Source organism: Clarias gariepinus, chromosome 14 (assembly GCF_024256425.1).
Source record: "Clarias gariepinus isolate MV-2021 ecotype Netherlands chromosome 14, CGAR_prim_01v2, whole genome shotgun sequence".
In the NCBI taxonomy this organism is placed as follows: Eukaryota; Metazoa; Chordata; class Actinopteri; order Siluriformes; family Clariidae; genus Clarias; species Clarias gariepinus.
In genome coordinates, this window is record NC_071113.1 from 6,952,194 (window position 1) to 6,966,310 (window position 14,117).

Below are 14,117 nucleotides of genomic sequence, written 5' to 3' on the forward strand. Positions count from 1 at the left end.
TGGTTAATGAGAGGTTTCAGGTTCCAAATCAGAACATAAGTCCCTGTCAACCAGATCTTGTCTTTAAGCAAATCCTTGATTCCCAGACTCATGCACATCAGGTTCATTCTGCTTCTACAAAAACATCTTGAGACGTAAACAGTACAGTTCTTGAGATAGTGCACAGAGATGACAAAAGGCTCTTTGTGGAATTGCTCACAAATCACTTTCATCGCTATTTTAATAGAGGTGAATTGAAGGACCTTTCATTCAGGGCATGAAAACAATGTGAAGCAGGAGTTCCTGCAGCCTATTCCAGCCTTGATTTTTTCCTCTCTGGATAGCATTAAGAATTCTCTATTTCTCACCAGCAAAAAGCCTGATTTAGGACAAAGGATTGAACAAGACCTCAGTTTGTTAAAGTATCTTTTCATACAGATTGGAGTCGAGGGAGTTTCTGCAGCTGTTATAAGTAATGGTGACAAAAGCAACCACTTTTCTGGTTACACATTGTAGCAGGTAGTCTGCTGCAGCTCCCAAAGTTGTCGCAAAGCCTTTTCATGTGGAAACGCTGTCCACAAAGACAATTCTGGCCCTGTTTAAATGGACTGGAATTAATAAAAAACATAAATGTGTTCTGAAGAACTACTAGAAACCTTGATCCTTTGTTCCCCATAATGTCTTGAGGAATGATGTCAGGAGTTGAGCATTCCATCTGAGCACCTCCCCTGAAAGGCATGCTGGCTCGTTGGTCTAGGCGTATGATTCTCGCTTTGGGTGCGAGAGGTCCCGGGTTCAAATCCCGGACGAGCCCTGGTTTTACATTGAACAAGAAGTTGACCTCTCTGTGGAACAAGTGGTTCTGACAAGGGTGCTTGGATCATGAGAGGTCAAGAAAGGTTCCAACTCCAGTTGAGTCCATAATTCTCTGTCCAGCTGCACCACTGTGACATGGCTGATCATTCCTTGTGAAAACAAAGCCATGTTTCCAAGGCTCACCACTTTACATGTTAATTCCATTTCAACAAAACCATCTTAAAACATGAGGAGGCCAGGCAGATGTAATACACCAGGGGCAAATCAACAAATAAAGTTCTTCTTAGTTATGATTGATGATATACTGCTGCAACTCCTGCAGGAATTACAAACCCTGCTTGTGAGATTTGCTGTCATCCACGACACTTGTACTCTAGCCCTGTTCGACTTGAGTGTAAAGGGCACAACCATACAGACGTTGCGAAGAAAGCCTGGGTGACTTGAACTTTCCCCCCACTTAATTTGCTCTGCAACCCTATGTGTTGAGTATTACCTGCAGACATTTGCTGAAATACATTGAAAATATACAGTTACCAGCCAACAGCCATCCCGTACTCCCACAGTCTGGCTCGTTGGTCTAGGGGTATGATTCTCGCTTAGGGTGCGAGAGGTCCCGGGCTCAAATCCCGGACGAGCCCTGATTTAAAAGTGACCACTCTGAGCGGAACATCACAGTGACTTTTCTCAGTGAGATCCTGGTTGAACCCCGATTTTACAGTGACCACTCTCCGTGGAACATCACACACTGCAACCTTGGACAGATGTATCTGATTAGCCTGGTGGTTAATGAGAGGTTTCAGGTTCCAAATCAGAACATAAGTCCCTGTCAACCAGATCTTGTCTTTAAGCAAATCCTTGTTTCCCAGACTCATGCACATCAGGTTCATTCTGCTTCTACAAAAACATCTTGAGACGTAAACAGTACAGTTCTTGAGATAGTGCACAGAGATGCTAAAAGGCTCTTTGTGGAATTGCTCACAAATCACTTTCATCGCTGTTTTAATAGAGGTGAATTGAAGGACCTTTCACTCAGGGCATGAAAACAATGTGAAGCAGGAGTTCCTGCAGCCTATTCCAGCCTTGATTTTTTCCTCTCTGGATAGCATTAAGAATTCTCTATTTCTCACCAGCAAAAAGCCTGATTTAGGACAAAGGATTGAACAAGACCTCAGTTTGTTAAAGTATCTTTTCATACAGATTGGAGTCGAGGGAGTTTCTGCAGCTCTTATAAGTAATGGTGACAAAAGCAACCACTTTTCTGGTTACACATTGTAGCAGGTAGTCTGCTGCAGCTCCCAAAGTTGTCGCAAAGCCTTTTCATGTGGAAACGCTGTCCACAAAGACAATTCTGGCCCTGTTTAAATGGACTGGAATTAATAAAAACCATAAATGTGTTCTGAAGAACTACTAGAAACCTTGATCCTTTGTTCCCCATAATGTCTTGAGGAATGATGTCAGGAGTTGAGCATTCCATCTGAGCACCTCCCCCGAAAGGCATGCTGGCTCGTTGGTCTAGGCGTATGATTCTCGCTTTGGGTGCGAGAGGTCCCGGGTTCAAATCCTGGACGAGCCCTGGTTTTACATTAAACAAGAAGTTGACCTCTCTGTGGAACAAGTGGTTCTGACAAGGGTGCTTGGTTCATGAGAGGTCAAGAAAGGTTCCAACTCCAGTTGAGTCCATAATTCTCTGTCCAGCTGCACCACTGTGACATGGCTGATCATTCCTTGTGAAAACAAAGCCATGTTTCCAAGGCTCACCAATTTACATGTTAATTCCATTTCAACAAAACCATCTTAAAACATGAGGAGGCCAGGCAGATGTAATACACCAGGGGCAAATCAACAAATAAAGTTCTTCTTAGTTATGATTGATGATATACTGCTGCAACTCCTGCAGGAATTACAAACCCTGCTTGTGAGATTTGCTGTCATCCACGACACTTGTACTCTAGCCCTGTTCGACTTGAGTGTAAAGGGCACAACCATACAGACGTTGCGAAGAAAGCCTGGGTGACTTGAACTTTCCCCCCACTTAATTTGCTCTGCAACCCTATGTGTTGAGTATTACCTGCAGACATTTGCTGAAAAACATTGAAAATATACAGTTACCAGCCAACAGCCATCCCGTACTCCCACAGTCTGGCTCGTTGGTCTAGGGGTATGATTCTCGCTTAGGGTGCGAGAGGTCCCGGGTTCAAATCCCGGATGAGCCCTGATTTAAAAGTGACCACTCTGAGCGGAACATCACAGTGACTTTTCTCAGTGAGATCCTGGTTGAACCCCGATTTTACAGTGACCACTCTCCGTGGAACATCACACACTGCAACCTTGGACAGATGTATCTGATTAGCCTGGTGGTTAATGAGAGGTTTCAGGTTCCAAATCAGAACATAAGTCCCTGTCAACCAGATCTTGTCTTTAAGCAAATCCTTGATTCCCAGACTCATGCACATCAGGTTCATTCTGCTTCTACAAAAACATCTTGAGACGTAAACAGTACAGTTCTTGAGATAGTGCACAGAGATGATAAAAGGCTCTTTGTGGAATTGCTCACAAATCACTTTTATCGCTATTTTAATAGAGGTGAATTGAAGGACCTTTCATTCAGGGCATGAAAACAATGTGAAGCAGGAGTTCCTGCAGCCTATTCCAGCCTTGATTTTTTCCTCTCTGGATAGCATTAAGAATTCTCTATTTCTCACCAGCAAAAAGCCTGATTTAGGACAAAGGATTGAAAAAGAACTCAGTTTGTTAAAGTATCTTTTCATACAGATTGGAGTCGAGGGAGTTTCTGCAGCTCTTATAAGTAATGGTGACAAAAGCAACCACTTTTCTGGTTACACATTGTAGCAGGTAGTCTGCTGCAGCTCCCAAAGTTGTCGCAAAGCCTTTTCATGTGGAAACGCTGTCCACAAAGACAATTCTGGCCCTGTTTAAATGGACTGGAATTAATAAAAAACATAAATGTGTTCTGAAGAACTACTAGAAACCTTGATCCTTTGTTCCCCATAATGTCTTGAGGAATGATGTCAGGAGTTGAGCATTCCGTCTGAGCACCTCCCCCGAAAGGCATGCTGGCTCGTTGGTCTAGGCGTATGATTCTCGCTTTGGGTGCGAGAGGTCCTGGGTTCAAATCCCGGACGAGCCCTGGTTTTACATTGAACAAGAAGTTGACCTCTCTGTGGAACAAGTGGTTCTGACAAGGGTGCTTGGTTCATGAGGGGTCAAGAAAGGTTCCAACTCCAGTTGAGTCCATAATTCTCTGTCCAGCTGCACCACTGTGACATGGCTGATCATTCCTTGTGAAAACAAAGCCATGTTTCCAAGGCTCACCACTTTACATGTGAATTCCTTTTCAACAAAACCATCTTAAAACATGAGGAGGCCAGGCAGATGTAATACACCAGGGGCAAATCAACAAATAAAGTTCTTCTTAGTTATGATTGATGATATACTGCTGCAACTCCTGCAGGAATTACAAACCCTGCTTGTGAGATTTGCTGTCATCCACGACACTTGTACTCTAGCCCTGTTCGACTTGAGTGTAAAGGGCACAACCATACAGACGTTGCGAAGAAAGCCTGGGTGACTTGAACTTTCCCCCCACTTAATTTGCTCTGCAACCCTATGTGTTGAGTATTACCTGCAGACATTTGCTGAAAAACATTGAAAATATACAGTTACCAGCCAACAGCCATCCTGTACTCCCACAGTCTGGCTCGTTGGTCTAGGGGTATGATTCTCGCTTAGGGTGCGAGGGGTCCCGGGTTCAAATCCAGGACGAGCCCTGATTTAAAAGTGACCACTCTGAGTGGAACATCACAGTGACTTTTCTCAGTGAGATCCTGGTTGAACCCCGATTTTACAGTGACCACTCTCCGTGGAACATCACACACTGCAACCTTGGACAGATGTATCTGATTAGCCTGGTGGTTAATGAGAGGTTTCAGGTTCCAAATCAGAACATAAGTCCCTGTCAACCAGATCTTGTCTTTAAGCAAATCCTTGTTTCCCAGACTCATGCACATCAGGTTCATTCTGCTTCTACAAAAACATCTTGAGACGTAAACAGTACAGTTCTTGAGATAGTGCACAGAGATGATAAAAGGCTCTTTGTGGAATTGCTCACAAATCACTTTCATCGCTGTTTTAATAGAGGTGAATTAAAGGACCTTTCACTCAGGGCATGAAAACAATGTGAAGCAGGAGTTCCTGCAGCCTATTCCAGCCTTGATTTTTTCCTCTCTGGATAGCATTAAGAATTCTCTATTTCTCACCAGCAAAAAGCCTGATTTAGGACAAAGGATTGAACAAGACCTCAGTTTGTTAAAGTATCTTTTCATACAGATTGGAGTCGAGGGAGTTTCTGCAGCTGTTATAAGTAATGGTGACAAAAGCAACCACTTTTCTGGTTACACATTGTAGCAGGTAGTCTGCTGCAGCTCCCAAAGTTGTCGCAAAGCCTTTTCATGTGGAAACGCTGTCCACAAAGACAATTCTGGCCCTGTTTAAATGGACTGGAATTAATAAAAAACATAAATGTGTTCTGAAGAACTACTAGAAACCTTGATCCTTTGTTCCCCATAATGTCTTGAGGAATGATGTCAGGAGTTGAGCATTCCATCTGAGCACCTCCCCCGAAAGGCATGCTGGCTCGTTGGTCTAGGCGTATGATTCTCGCTTTGGGTGCGAGAGGTCCCGGGTTCAAATCCCGGACGAGCCCTGGTTTTACATTGAACAAGAAGTTGACCTCTCTGTGGAACAAGTGGTTCTGACAAGGGTGCTTGGATCATGAGAGGTCAAGAAAGGTTCCAACTCCAGTTGAGTCCATAATTCTCTGTCCAGCTGCACCACTGTGACATGGCTGATCATTCCTTGTGAAAACAAAGCCATGTTTCCAAGGCTCACCACTTTACATGTGAATTCCTTTTCAACAAAACCATCTTAAAACATGAGGAGGCCAGGCAGATGTAATACACCAGGGGCAAATCAACAAATAAAGTTCTTCTTAGTTATGATTGATGATATACTGCTGCAACTCCTGCAGGAATTACAAACCCTGCTTGTGAGATTTGCTGTCATCCACGACACTTGTACTCTAGCCCTGTTCGACTTGAGTGTAAAGGGCACAACCATACAGACGTTGCGAAGAAAGCCTGGGTGACTTGAACTTTCCCCCCACTTAATTTGCTCTGCAACCCTATGTGTTGAGTATTACCTGCAGACATTTGCTGAAAAACATTGAAAATATACAGTTACCAGCCAACAGCCATCCTGTACTCCCACAGTCTGGCTCGTTGGTCTAGGGGTATGATTCTCGCTTAGGGTGCGAGGGGTCCCGGGTTCAAATCCAGGACGAGCCCTGATTTAAAAGTGACCACTCTGAGTGGAACATCACAGTGACTTTTCTCAGTGAGATCCTGGTTGAACCCCGATTTTACAGTGACCACTCTCCGTGGAACATCACACACTGCAACCTTGGACAGATGTATCTGATTAGCCTGGTGGTTAATGAGAGGTTTCAGGTTCCAAATCAGAACATAAGTCCCTGTCAACCAGATCTTGTCTTTAAGCAAATCCTTGTTTCCCAGACTCATGCACATCAGGTTCATTCTGCTTCTACAAAAACATCTTGAGACGTAAACAGTACAGTTCTTGAGATAGTGCACAGAGATGATAAAAGGCTCTTTGTGGAATTGCTCACAAATCACTTTCATCGCTGTTTTAATAGAGGTGAATTAAAGGACCTTTCACTCAGGGCATGAAAACAATGTGAAGCAGGAGTTCCTGCAGCCTATTCCAGCCTTGATTTTTTCCTCTCTGGATAGCATTAAGAATTCTCTATTTCTCACCAGCAAAAAGCCTGATTTAGGACAAAGGATTGAACAAGACCTCAGTTTGTTAAAGTATCTTTTCATACAGATTGGAGTCGAGGGAGTTTCTGCAGCTGTTATAAGTAATGGTGACAAAAGCAACCACTTTTCTGGTTACACATTGTAGCAGGTAGTCTGCTGCAGCTCCCAAAGTTGTCGCAAAGCCTTTTCATGTGGAAACGCTGTCCACAAAGACAATTCTGGCCCTGTTTAAATGGACTGGAATTAATAAAAAACATAAATGTGTTCTGAAGAACTACTAGAAACCTTGATCCTTTGTTCCCCATAATGTCTTGAGGAATGATGTCAGGAGTTGAGCATTCCATCTGAGCACCTCCCCCGAAAGGCATGCTGGCTCGTTGGTCTAGGCGTATGATTCTCGCTTTGGGTGCGAGAGGTCCCGGGTTCAAATCCCGGACGAGCCCTGGTTTTACATTGAACAAGAAGTTGACCTCTCTGTGGAACAAGTGGTTCTGACAAGGGTGCTTGGATCATGAGAGGTCAAGAAAGGTTCCAACTCCAGTTGAGTCCATAATTCTCTGTCCAGCTGCACCACTGTGACATGGCTGATCATTCCTTGTGAAAACAAAGCCATGTTTCCAAGGCTCACCACTTTACATGTTAATTCCATTTCAACAAAACCATCTTAAAACATGAGGAGGCCAGGCAGATGTAATACACCAGGGGCAAATCAACAAATAAAGTTCTTCTTAGTTATGATTGATGATATACTGCTGCAACTCCTGCAGGAATTACAAACCCTGCTTGTGAGATTTGCTGTCATCCACGACACTTGTACTCTAGCCCTGTTCGACTTGAGTGTAAAGGGCACAACCATACAGACGTTGCGAAGAAAGCCTGGGTGACTTGAACTTTCCCCCCACTTAATTTGCTCTGCAACCCTATGTGTTGAGTATTACCTGCAGACATTTGCTGAAAAACATTGAAAATATACAGTTACCAGCCAACAGCCATCCCGTACTCCCACAGTCTGGCTCGTTGGTCTAGGGGTATGATTCTCGCTTAGGGTGCGAGAGGTCCCGGGTTCAAATCCCGGGCGAGCCCTGATTTAAAAGTGACCACTCTGAGCGGAACATCACAGTGACTTTTCTCAGTGAGATCCTGGTTGAACCCCGATTTTACAGTGACCACTCTCCGTGGAACATCACACACTGCAACCTTGGACAGATGTATCTGATTAGCCTGGTGGTTAATGAGAGGTTTCAGGTTCCAAATCAGAACATAAGTCCCTGTCAACCAGATCTTGTCTTTAAGCAAATCCTTGATTCCCAGACTCATGCACATCAGGTTCATTCTGCTTCTACAAAAACATCTTGAGACGTAAACAGTACAGTTCTTGAGATAGTGCACAGAGATGATAAAAGGCTCTTTGTGGAATTGCTCACAAATCACTTTCATCGCGGTTTTAATAGAGGTGAATTGAAGGACCTTTCATTCAGGGCATGAAAACAATGTGAAGCAGGAGTTCCTGCAGCCTATTCCAGCCTTGATTTTTTCCTCTCTGGATAGCATTAAGAATTCTCTATTTCTCACCAGCAAAAAGCCTGATTTAGGACAAAGGATTGAAAAAGAACTCAGTTTGTTAAAGTATCTTTTCATACAGATTGGAGTCGAGGGAGTTTCTGCAGCTCTTATAAGTAATGGTGACAAAAGCAACCACTTTTCTGGTTACACATTGTAGCAGGTAGTCTGCTGCAGCTCCCAAAGTTGTCGCAAAGCCTTTTCATGTGGAAACGCTGTCCACAAAGACAATTCTGGCCCTGTTTAAATGGACTGGAATTAATAAAAAACATAAATGTGTTCTGAAGAACTACTAGAAACCTTGATCCTTTGTTCCCCATAATGTCTTGAGGAATGATGTCAGGAGTTGAGCATTCCGTCTGAGCACCTCCACCGAAAGGCATGCTGGCTCGTTGGTCTAGGCGTATGATTCTCGCTTTGGGTGCGAGAGGTCCCGGGTTCAAATCCCGGACGAGCCCTGGTTTTACATTGAACAAGAAGTTGACCTCTCTGTGGAACAAGTGGTTCTGACAAGGGTGCTTGGTTCATGAGAGGTCAAGAAAGGTTCCAACTCCAGTTGAGTCCATAATTCTCTGTCCAGCTGCACCACTGTGACATGGCTGATCATTCCTTGTGAAAACAAAGCCATGTTTCCAAGGCTCACCACTTTACATGTGAATTCCTTTTCAACAAAACCATCTTAAAACATGAGGAGGCCAGGCAGATGTAATACACCAGGGGCAAATCAACAAATAAAGTTCTTCTTAGTTATGATTGATGATATACTGCTGCAACTCCTGCAGGAATTACAAACCTTGCTTGTGAGATTTGCTGTCATCCACGACACTTGTACTCTAGCCCTGTTCGACTTGAGTGTAAAGGGCACAACCATACAGACGTTGCGAAGAAAGCCTGGGTGACTTGAACTTTCCCCCCACTTAATTTGCTCTGCAACCCTATGTGTTGAGTATTACCTGCAGACATTTGCTGAAAAACATTGAAAATATACAGTTACCAGCCAACAGCCATCCCGTACTCCCACAGTCTGGCTCGCTGGTCTAGGGGTATGATTCTCGCTTAGGGTGCGAGAGGTCCCGGGTTCAAATCCCGGACGAGCCCTGATTTAAAAGTGACCACTCTGAGCGGAACATCACAGTGACTTTTCTCAGTGAGATCCTGGTTGAACCCCGATTTTACAGTGACCACTCTCCGTGGAACATCACACACTGCAACCTTGGACAGATGTATCTGATTAGCCTGGTGGTTAATGAGAGGTTTCAGGTTCCAAATCAGAACATAAGTCCCTGTCAACCAGATCTTGTCTTTAAGCAAATCCTTGATTCCCAGACTCATGCACATCAGGTTCATTCTGCTTCTACAAAAACATCTTGAGACGTAAACAGTACAGTTCTTGAGATAGTGCACAGAGATGATAAAAGGCTCTTTGTGGAATTGCTCACAAATCACTTTCATCGCGGTTTTAATAGAGGTGAATTGAAGGACCTTTCATTCAGGGCATGAAAACAATGTGAAGCAGGAGTTCCTGCAGCCTATTCCAGCCTTGATTTTTTCCTCTCTGGATAGCATTAAGAATTCTCTATTTCTCACCAGCAAAAAGCCTGATTTAGGACAAAGGATTGAAAAAGAACTCAGTTTGTTAAAGTATCTTTTCATACAGATTGGAGTCGAGGGAGTTTCTGCAGCTCTTATAAGTAATGGTGACAAAAGCAACCACTTTTCTGGTTACACATTGTAGCAGGTAGTCTGCTGCAGCTCCCAAAGTTGTCGCAAAGCCTTTTCATGTGGAAACGCTGTCCACAAAGACAATTCTGGCCCTGTTTAAATGGACTGGAATTAATAAAAAACATAAATGTGTTCTGAAGAACTACTAGAAACCTTGATCCTTTGTTCCCCATAATGTCTTGAGGAATGATGTCAGGAGTTGAGCATTCCGTCTGAGCACCTCCACCGAAAGGCATGCTGGCTCGTTGGTCTAGGCGTATGATTCTCGCTTTGGGTGCGAGAGGTCCCGGGTTCAAATCCCGGACGAGCCCTGGTTTTACATTGAACAAGAAGTTGACCTCTCTGTGGAACAAGTGGTTCTGACAAGGGTGCTTGGTTCATGAGAGGTCAAGAAAGGTTCCAACTCCAGTTGAGTCCATAATTCTCTGTCCAGCTGCACCACTGTGACATGGCTGATCATTCCTTGTGAAAACAAAGCCATGTTTCCAAGGCTCACCACTTTACATGTGAATTCCTTTTCAACAAAACCATCTTAAAACATGAGGAGGCCAGGCAGATGTAATACACCAGGGGCAAATCAACAAATAAAGTTCTTCTTAGTTATGATTGATGATATACTGCTGCAACTCCTGCAGGAATTACAAACCCTGCTTGTGAGATTTGCTGTCATCCACGACACTTGTACTCTAGCCCTGTTCGACTTGAGTGTAAAGGGCACAACCATACAGACGTTGCGAAGAAAGCCTGGGTGACTTGAACTTTCCCCCCACTTAATTTGCTCTGCAACCCTATGTGTTGAGTATTACCTGCAGACATTTGCTGAAAAACATTGAAAATATACAGTTACCAGCCAACAGCCATCCCGTACTCCCACAGTCTGGCTCGCTGGTCTAGGGGTATGATTCTCGCTTAGGGTGCGAGAGGTCCCGGGTTCAAATCCCGGACGAGCCCTGATTTAAAAGTGACCACTCTGAGCGGAACATCACAGTGACTTTTCTCAGTGAGATCCTGGTTGAACCCCGATTTTACAGTGACCACTCTCCGTGGAACATCACACACTGCAACCTTGGACAGATGTATCTGATTAGCCTGGTGGTTAATGAGAGGTTTCAGGTTCCAAATCAGAACATAAGTCCCTGTCAACCAGATCTTGTCTTTAAGCAAATCCTTGATTCCCAGACTCATGCACATCAGGTTCATTCTGCTTCTACAAAAACATCTTGAGACGTAAACAGTACAGTTCTTGAGATAGTGCACAGAGATGATAAAAGGCTCTTTGTGGAATTGCTCACAAATCACTTTCATCGCTATTTTAATAGAGGTGAATTGAAGGACCTTTCATTCAGGGCATGAAAACAATGTGAAGCAGGAGTTCCTGCAGCCTATTCCAGCCTTGATTTTTTCCTCTCTGGATAGCATTAAGAATTCTCTATTTCTCACCAGCAAAAAGCCTGATTTAGGACAAAGGATTGAAAAAGAACTCAGTTTGTTAAAGTATCTTTTCATACAGATTGGAGTCGAGGGAGTTTCTGCAGCTCTTATAAGTAATGGTGACAAAAGCAACCACTTTTCTGGTTACACATTGTAGCAGGTAGTCTGCTGCAGCTCCCAAAGTTGTCGCAAAGCCTTTTCATGTGGAAACGCTGTCCACAAAGACAATTCTGGCCCTGTTTAAATGGACTGGAATTAATAAAAAACATAAATGTGTTCTGAAGAACTACTAGAAACCTTGATCCTTTGTTCCCCATAATGTCTTGAGGAATGATGTCAGGAGTTGAGCATTCCGTCTGAGCACCTCCCCCGAAAGGCATGCTGGCTCGTTGGTCTAGGCGTATGATTCTCGCTTTGGGTGCGAGAGGTCCTGGGTTCAAATCCCGGACGAGCCCTGGTTTTACATTGAACAAGAAGTTGACCTCTCTGTGGAACAAGTGGTTCTGACAAGGGTGCTTGGTTCATGAGGGGTCAAGAAAGGTTCCAACTCCAGTTGAGTCCATAATTCTCTGTCCAGCTGCACCACTGTGACATGGCTGATCATTCCTTGTGAAAACAAAGCCATGTTTCCAAGGCTCACCACTTTACATGTGAATTCCTTTTCAACAAAACCATCTTAAAACATGAGGAGGCCAGGCAGATGTAATACACCAGGGGCAAATCAACAAATAAAGTTCTTCTTAGTTATGATTGATGATATACTGCTGCAACTCCTGCAGGAATTACAAACCCTGCTTGTGAGATTTGCTGTCATCCACGACACTTGTACTCTAGCCCTGTTCGACTTGAGTGTAAAGGGCACAACCATACAGACGTTGCGAAGAAAGCCTGGGTGACTTGAACTTTCCCCCCACTTAATTTGCTCTGCAACCCTATGTGTTGAGTATTACCTGCAGACATTTGCTGAAAAACATTGAAAATATACAGTTACCAGCCAACAGCCATCCCGTACTCCCACAGTCTGGCTCGTTGGTCTAGGGGTATGATTCTTGCTTAGGGTGCGAGGGGTCCCGGGTTCAAATCCCGGACGAGCCCTGAATTAAAAGTGACCACTCTGAGCGGAACATCACAGTGACTTTTCTCAGTGAGATCCTGGTTGAACCCCGATTTTACAGTGACCACTCTCCGTGGAACATCACACACTGCAACCTTGGACAGATGTATCTGATTAGCCTGGTGGTTAATGAGAGGTTTCAGGTTCCAAATCAGAACATAAGTCCCTGTCAACCAGATCTTGTCTTTAAGCAAATCCTTGTTTCCCAGACTCATGCACATCAGGTTCATTCTGCTTCTACAAAAACATCTTGAGACGTAAACAGTACAGTTCTTGAGATAGTGCACAGAGATGATAAAAGGCTCTTTGTGGAATTGCTCACAAATCACTTTCATCGCTGTTTTAATAGAGGTGAATTAAAGGACCTTTCACTCAGGGCATGAAAACAATGTGAAGCAGGAGTTCCTGCAGCCTATTCCAGCCTTGATTTTTTCCTCTCTGGATAGCATTAAGAATTCTCTATTTCTCACCAGCAAAAAGCCTGATTTAGGACAAAGGATTGAACAAGACCTCAGTTTGTTAAAGTATCTTTTCATACAGATTGGAGTCGAGGGAGTTTCTGCAGCTGTTATAAGTAATGGTGACAAAAGCAACCACTTTTCTGGTTACACATTGTAGCAGGTAGTCTGCTGCAGCTCCCAAAGTTGTCGCAAAGCCTTTTCATGTGGAAACGCTGTCCACAAAGACAATTCTGGCCCTGTTTAAATGGACTGGAATTAATAAAAAACATAAATGTGTTCTGAAGAACTACTAGAAACCTTGATCCTTTGTTCCCCATAATGTCTTGAGGAATGATGTCAGGAGTTGAGCATTCCGTCTGAGCACCTCCCCCGAAAGGCATGCTGGCTCGTTGGTCTAGGCGTATGATTCTCGCTTTGGGTGCGAGAGGTCCTGGGTTCAAATCCCGGACGAGCCCTGGTTTTACATTGAACAAGAAGTTGACCTCTCTGTGGAACAAGTGGTTCTGACAAGGGTGCTTGGTTCATGAGGGGTCAAGAAAGGTTCCAACTCCAGTTGAGTCCATAATTCTCTGTCCAGCTGCACCACTGTGACATGGCTGATCATTCCTTGTGAAAACAAAGCCATGTTTCCAAGGCTCACCACTTTACATGTGAATTCCTTTTCAACAAAACCATCTTAAAACATGAGGAGGCCAGGCAGATGTAATACACCAGGGGCAAATCAACAAATAAAGTTCTTCTTAGTTATGATTGATGATATACTGCTGCAACTCCTGCAGGAATTACAAACCCTGCTTGTGAGATTTGCTGTCATCCACGACACTTGTACTCTAGCCCTGTTCGACTTGAGTGTAAAGGGCACAACCATACAGACGTTGCGAAGAAAGCCTGGGTGACTTGAACTTTCCCCCCACTTAATTTGCTCTGCAACCCTATGTGTTGAGTATTACCTGCAGACATTTGCTGAAAAACATTGAAAATATACAGTTACCAGCCAACAGCCATCCTGTACTCCCACAGTCTGGCTCGTTGGTCTAGGGGTATGATTCTCGCTTAGGGTGCGAGGGGTCCCGGGTTCAAATCCCGGACGAGCCCTGATTTAAAAGTGACCACTCTGAGTGGAACATCACAGTGACTTTTCTCAGTGAGATCCTGGTTGAACCCCGATTTTACAGTGAC

General features: G+C 44.1%; 17 non-coding genes across 17 annotated transcripts; all 17 read left to right on the forward strand.

The window, feature by feature from the left end:
• The first annotated feature begins 721 nt into the window (after nucleotides 1-721).
• On the forward strand, nucleotides 722-793 carry trnap-ugg (transfer RNA proline (anticodon UGG)). The gene has a single exon. It is a non-coding gene; the product is annotated as a tRNA-Pro (tRNA).
• Nucleotides 794-1,361: 568 nt separating this feature from the next.
• trnap-agg (transfer RNA proline (anticodon AGG)) lies at nucleotides 1,362-1,433 on the forward strand. Its single transcript has one exon. It is a non-coding gene; the product is annotated as a tRNA-Pro (tRNA).
• Nucleotides 1,434-2,936: 1,503 nt separating this feature from the next.
• Nucleotides 2,937-3,008, forward strand: trnap-agg (transfer RNA proline (anticodon AGG)). The gene has a single exon. It is a non-coding gene; the product is annotated as a tRNA-Pro (tRNA).
• Nucleotides 3,009-3,871: 863 nt separating this feature from the next.
• trnap-ugg (transfer RNA proline (anticodon UGG)) lies at nucleotides 3,872-3,943 on the forward strand. The gene has a single exon. It is a non-coding gene; the product is annotated as a tRNA-Pro (tRNA).
• Nucleotides 3,944-4,511: 568 nt separating this feature from the next.
• Nucleotides 4,512-4,583, forward strand: trnap-agg (transfer RNA proline (anticodon AGG)). Its single transcript has one exon. It is a non-coding gene; the product is annotated as a tRNA-Pro (tRNA).
• An 863-nt stretch (nucleotides 4,584-5,446) lies between these two features.
• Nucleotides 5,447-5,518, forward strand: trnap-ugg (transfer RNA proline (anticodon UGG)). Its single transcript has one exon. It is a non-coding gene; the product is annotated as a tRNA-Pro (tRNA).
• A 568-nt stretch (nucleotides 5,519-6,086) lies between these two features.
• trnap-agg (transfer RNA proline (anticodon AGG)) lies at nucleotides 6,087-6,158 on the forward strand. The gene has a single exon. It is a non-coding gene; the product is annotated as a tRNA-Pro (tRNA).
• An 863-nt stretch (nucleotides 6,159-7,021) lies between these two features.
• Nucleotides 7,022-7,093, forward strand: trnap-ugg (transfer RNA proline (anticodon UGG)). Its single transcript has one exon. It is a non-coding gene; the product is annotated as a tRNA-Pro (tRNA).
• A 568-nt stretch (nucleotides 7,094-7,661) lies between these two features.
• On the forward strand, nucleotides 7,662-7,733 carry trnap-agg (transfer RNA proline (anticodon AGG)). The gene has a single exon. It is a non-coding gene; the product is annotated as a tRNA-Pro (tRNA).
• An 863-nt stretch (nucleotides 7,734-8,596) lies between these two features.
• On the forward strand, nucleotides 8,597-8,668 carry trnap-ugg (transfer RNA proline (anticodon UGG)). Its single transcript has one exon. It is a non-coding gene; the product is annotated as a tRNA-Pro (tRNA).
• A 568-nt stretch (nucleotides 8,669-9,236) lies between these two features.
• trnap-agg (transfer RNA proline (anticodon AGG)) lies at nucleotides 9,237-9,308 on the forward strand. Its single transcript has one exon. It is a non-coding gene; the product is annotated as a tRNA-Pro (tRNA).
• An 863-nt stretch (nucleotides 9,309-10,171) lies between these two features.
• Nucleotides 10,172-10,243, forward strand: trnap-ugg (transfer RNA proline (anticodon UGG)). Its single transcript has one exon. It is a non-coding gene; the product is annotated as a tRNA-Pro (tRNA).
• Nucleotides 10,244-10,811: 568 nt separating this feature from the next.
• Nucleotides 10,812-10,883, forward strand: trnap-agg (transfer RNA proline (anticodon AGG)). Its single transcript has one exon. It is a non-coding gene; the product is annotated as a tRNA-Pro (tRNA).
• Nucleotides 10,884-11,746: 863 nt separating this feature from the next.
• trnap-ugg (transfer RNA proline (anticodon UGG)) lies at nucleotides 11,747-11,818 on the forward strand. Its single transcript has one exon. It is a non-coding gene; the product is annotated as a tRNA-Pro (tRNA).
• Nucleotides 11,819-12,386: 568 nt separating this feature from the next.
• trnap-agg (transfer RNA proline (anticodon AGG)) lies at nucleotides 12,387-12,458 on the forward strand. The gene has a single exon. It is a non-coding gene; the product is annotated as a tRNA-Pro (tRNA).
• An 863-nt stretch (nucleotides 12,459-13,321) lies between these two features.
• On the forward strand, nucleotides 13,322-13,393 carry trnap-ugg (transfer RNA proline (anticodon UGG)). The gene has a single exon. It is a non-coding gene; the product is annotated as a tRNA-Pro (tRNA).
• Nucleotides 13,394-13,961: 568 nt separating this feature from the next.
• trnap-agg (transfer RNA proline (anticodon AGG)) lies at nucleotides 13,962-14,033 on the forward strand. The gene has a single exon. It is a non-coding gene; the product is annotated as a tRNA-Pro (tRNA).
• The last annotated feature ends 84 nt before the right edge of the window (nucleotides 14,034-14,117 follow it).